Here is a 6,000-nt window from a genome sequence, read left to right as displayed (position 1 = left end):
CGATGTTCTTCCAGGTCAATCAAATTATTCTAATAGCCGATTGATCATGTATGTTCACAATATATGATATAACCAAAATAAATATAAGATACCCCATTCCCAATGGATGAGTCTACTCATAATCATTAGTGTGTTATGATCCTATAAAAACTCATGAGCCTGGGCATGGTGGTATGAGACATTGTGCTCGAGCTGTCGTCCTACGCTAGGATGACGTGCCTGCTATATAGGTAAAAAATTGAGTGACGAACCTGCCATGTTGGTAAAATATTGGGTGATGAGCCTCCTCATAATGACCACCGAGTACCAATGAATGTCGCGACCCTACCATGTTGTTAATGATTTAAGTGACATGCCTTCTCCACATTCGAGGTGTGGGTGACGACCTTCACCCTAGATGTAATTGTCCTTGAACAAAAAGCCCTAATATTAACCCGACTAAGTTGTATGGACTATTGAGTGATGAACTCAAATTTAAATTAAGGGACACTAGTGAGGGGCCGCTACCTACCGCCACAAGCTACGTGAATTTGTTTAATGATAATTGATAGAATGACAGTATCCTAGCTTCACCAACCTGTTATTTGAATTGAAAATAATAACTACTTGGCTAATCATACATATCAATAAATTGTTGGGTGGTGTTGCGGGCCAACCATTGTGCATATGTTGATGCCCTCGCTAGCAATAGCATTGATATGGTTCTACATTGGTATGGTCAATCCTGGGCATTCATCATGCTAAACAATGTTGAGTTGTGTTGCAAGTCAACCATTGCGTATGTCATCCATACATTTAAATAATTAACTTAGAAATTGTTTGTTTTATAATGTTATCATTACCTGCATTGATTAAGTCGATAGCATGTGTTACTTAGAACTAAAGTAACCATTAAGTTAGCTACTCACTCCCACCTAGGACCGTGTTTTAAAATACCAATCGGACGATATTATCGATGCAGGTACAATCAAGATGTCAGACGGGTAGGCTTATATTAACTTACACTACCACCATTATGTTTTGAAGGATTTGGCCAAAATTGAAAACTTTACCCTTTATTTATTTTTGGGTATATATATTGTGGCTTGTATAATCCTCATTTGGGTAGACACCACTCTTTGAATTGTTCATTTTAAATATTAGCCATCTATTTCTGGGCTCAGTTATCTCTGCTTAACTTTTGATGTCATTGATTAAAAGTACTCTAATTAGTGATTGTTAACCGGACTGCATGGGCACTTGGGAACTTGCCCATGTGCATTTTTGTTAGGTTTATGCTCTGGAACTTGGGATAGGAGTCTTTGAACTCAGGTGCCGATTTTCAGGTCGTGACTCATAAGGACGATCAACCAACTACTGCCCTACACTTCCTCCCCTTAGGAGACAGGGCGGAAAGAATTAATAGGTGGGCCCATATCGTTGTGTCCAAACATCATAATGAATCTGGGACTGGGATCCGAGTTGATCTCAAATGTGGTCTCTCTTAGCTCATCCCAGCATATCACAATTCCTCAGGTTCATCCAGCTTAGGTGGGATCTAGGGCGGTCTTAAGGCAAGTTGAGGCCTTAAGGGAGGCTCCAAATGAGGCCTTTTTAAAAAATTTAAAATATAACTAAAAATAATAGTTATATATAATAAAAAATACTATGAAAAAGGGTAAACTAGATGATGTTTAGTTATTAGAGAATGCTTTTACCAAGTACTAAGAACAATCGAATGAGCGCATGGATTTTTAAAAAAATGTGTATCGGACCCATATTCGTCAGCTCTAATACCGATATCATATCACCCGATATATCGGCCATATTGGCAAGAAATTTTTTTATATAAATTCAAAATATTGGGCATAATTGTAATTTTTTAGGTTTTTTAGTCGGATACAAGTCCCACTAAAATAAAATGAAATAATGGAGTAAAACGGTGACAATGGACACATTCATCATAAAAGTCAAATATCATAATGTATCAAGATCTACTGAAATATATCAATATTTAATTTAAAACATAACTAAAGTCAATTAGTGAGTGAAAGAACTCTGGATTGAAATAATATTAGTACTTACAATTTATTTAAAGTTTACTCTTCTTGCCTTTTGAAATGCAAATTTATTAATTAAGTTTATACAGTCAAGTTTATTAACCAAATATTTTTCAATAGATAGTATAGTCAATCCACTTACTTTCTTGTGACATAGTCAATCATAAGTAGGATTTTATTAATTTAAACTTCGAAAAACTTCTTTCTGCATAAGCGATTGTTATAGGTATTGTTAATAATATCCTGTAAGCAATGTATGCAATTAGAAAAATATCCAGTTTATTTATATAATTAAATTTGTTGTGGAGTATGAGCCATTATGTATTATCGGACAATGCCAACACTTTCAGAGTACAATTAAAACATTTCATATATATATATATATATATATATATATATATATATATATAAATATACATATATATATATATTTTAAATCAAGGTTAAGACAATATTTTTTTTAAAATCAATATTGTTTAATGATTTTAATTTGTTTAAATCAAATAAAAAATCAAAAATATCTTCATATGCTTTAAATTGTTCAAACATATTATGAATTGAAACGATGACTTGATTTACTATATATGTAAAATACTTAATTCTAAAATATTCTTCTAATGTTTGTATTGACCTCTCATCAAAATGTTTCTTTCTACATATTTTACGTTTTTCATCAAATACAGTTCTATATTCATTTTACTTGCAAGTCAAAATAGTAAAATTCACTAAAAATAAAAAGTCCTAATTTAATTATGTCTGATGATTCCTAGCATAATTAGAAGTAAATCCTAAGAATATTATATATAATAAAACTCTAAAACGAAAGAGATACATCAAAACTAAAATTTACTAAAATAGTAAAAAAAAATTCTAAAACTATGATTTTAAATTAGAAGGAAGCATTTTCTCACTAAACAAAGCAATGTGAACTGCTCATATGGGTTGGTTGACCCCGGATGATCTGTTCCAGTTAAAATTCATAGGTTACCCCTCTTATAACGATACTTGGATAAAAAGTTATGGTCGATTTATGTTTCCCACTTCGAACAACAACTTCTACCTATTTGGAATGAATTTCTTCAATCCGGACACACGTGGGGCTCAGTTACATCATGCCCTATTTAGGATTGGAACTGAATCTGATGGACTACATTCGCTTCCATTCAGTCTTCTTTCAATCCAGTTATGCTAAAAATAGGTCTGCGGCCCACTGTACATTAGTTCCCTCACTTGAAAAGAACTCGTCCCTGAGCTATCCATTGAAATCGGCACATGATACTCATACAAATCTACCACATTGAACGTCCACGAGATCTCTAGGTCCTTGGGAAGATCAATGACATATGCGTTATCATTAATTTTCTTGAGTATTGGGATTGGGCATATCTTCTTATTCATTAGCTTGTTATATGTCACGGTTGGAAATCATTTCTTGCGTAGGTGAACCAACATGTTATCACCCATTTCAAATATCTTCTGGTGTCAATGTTTATCAACCCCTTCCTTGTAATTGGCGTTGGACGCTTTTAATTTTTTGCACGTAACTACGTTAGCACAACACAGAGACTCATGCTCTCCCCCATTAGACCTTGATGGATCGATTTTTCCACTTATTCCTATAAGATTTCACATTCTTTCTAACTCATCTGATGATGTGGGCGATTAAGAAGACTTGCTCCTGGGACAATATCAATATGATGTTGTATATCACACATGGATCAGGTAATCCATCGGGAAGTTCATCGGGCATGATTGTCTTGAATTCTTGTAACATTGGTTTCAACTTCTTTGAAATATTCGTGAGCTCTACTTCTTTTTCATTTTCAATTAATGCATTGATTTCTCTCATCTCCTCAGATTCTTTAATGAAATCCTATTCGGTTATGAGAGACTGCTCCTCCACTTTAGAAGTCATGGGTTGGTTCTCTGTTCTCATAGGGGCAAGGATAATCTTTCTACTATCTGTAACAAAAATAAAAATATTATCCCGACATCTAGTATAACATTAACAAGTATTGTCGTGGTTGACCAAATAACATGTGAGAAGTTTCCATATCAACCACATCACACATTACTTCGTCCTTATAATATTTCTCAAGGGAGATGGGAATGGGAATACAACATTGTTTAGTTACCTTTGTTTTACTAACTTCCTTGATCCATCCAATCGTATATGGAGAGGGTGCCTTTCTGTTTTCACTTATAACTTTTCCATCTATAATAAGATTATAAATCCTTTGGTTCATGGTGCACTGCATTCGAAAGATGTTGTGTGGTTGTAAATATATTTCCTCCTTTGGTGTGTACAGCAACTTCCTCACGATTACAATGGTAACATATGATTCACTATTATCGGGTGGTGGTCTTTAATTCATCACTAATGTCACACCACAAATATGATGACTGCAAGCTCCATCGTCGATCTCATGTTGCTCATTATTATGAATATAGGTTTGTCTTAAAGCTTTCATCAAACTGTCAATCATTGCCTACAGTCCTTGCATGGCTTATAGACTCTTCCACTGGAAAGCTTCAAATGCCATCATTGTCATAAGATTATTCCCTAGGGCATCGTCCATGGAGTTGTTACTCAAACCATTGTTAGGTGCCATTGAATTGAGGAAAAGCCTCTCTCTGATTCCAACTGCGCAGGGAAGGGTGTAATGAGGAAGGGAATACAACATCATTAAACACTAACCTTGCGTAGTATTTATATATCGTATATGATACATGCGCATTAATGAAAGAGCAATTATGACTCCTAGTACAAGATGATTTTATGCAATATGTCACGAGGACAACCAACGGATAAGAGGTAAAGACAATCATTCAATTTAACCTCAATCGGGTAAATCAATGGGGAATTGACATGTGGACAAACAATCATTCCCTCATTCCCATAATTGCATCGGGTAACCAAACAACATTACTTTCACCTTTTACCCAAAGTGAATAATATAAAGGGGGGTGCGCAATGTTGTACCTTATTTCTGACCGTTATAGGAAAAGCCAATAGGAAGGTGACATGTGGCATTATACGAAAGACAAGAGGTGTATGAAAAGATTTTCTTAGATATTTGAAGCGCTTTTTGTATAATTATAACTGGCATATATTTAATGTCGCACGTCATCAGGTGACTGACAAAGTAGTGCGGTCGAGACATTCAGAAGCGGAATCTGGTCAAAGAGCAAACCATGACCGAGGAGAATAGAGCATAATCGAGGGAAGAGTTCATTTAGTTACTTTTATTTTGCTGACCTTCTTGATCCATTCAATCATATGTAGATATGGGTGCATTTTTATCTTCAATTGTAACTTTTTCACCAGTCTTAGACATGAGATTCTCATTGCTCTTGCCATCTATGATAATATGACGGACCCTTTAGTTCATAGTGCACCTCGTTTGAAAGATGTCGTGTCGCCATAGATTTATCTCTTCCTTTGGTGTGTACAACAATTTATTCACAATCACAATGGTGGCATGTGATTCACATTATTAAGTCGTGGTCTGCGATTCATCACCAATGTCACACCATGAACATAATGACTGTAAGCTCCATCGTCGATCTCATGTTGCTCATTATTATGAATACAGGTCCGTCCTAAAGCTTTCATCAAACGGTCAATCACTGCTTGCAGTCCTTGCATGGTTGTAGATTTTTCTATCGGCAAGCTTCAAATGCTGCCACTGTCATAAGATTGTTCCTCAGAGCACCGTCCATGGGGTTGTTGATCGAACCATTGTTAAATGCGATCGAATTGAAGAAAAGCCACCCTTTGATACAAACTGCATAAGAAATGGTGTGATGAGGAAGATCATCGTCTACCTCAAGTGTACAAAGTCTTGTATCCATAAGGTTATTCTTGAATGCAATATATATCGGAATTTTTATTAATCAATAATGCTCAGACTTCCCAATTACATTACTTGTAAATAAAGTGAAACCTTAATTAGGAGTC

The sequence above is a fragment of the Magnolia sinica genome, chromosome 9 (genome assembly GCF_029962835.1).
Source record: "Magnolia sinica isolate HGM2019 chromosome 9, MsV1, whole genome shotgun sequence".
Lineage (NCBI taxonomy): Eukaryota > Viridiplantae > Streptophyta > Magnoliopsida > Magnoliales > Magnoliaceae > Magnolia > Magnolia sinica.
This window is presented reverse-complemented; position numbering follows the sequence as displayed.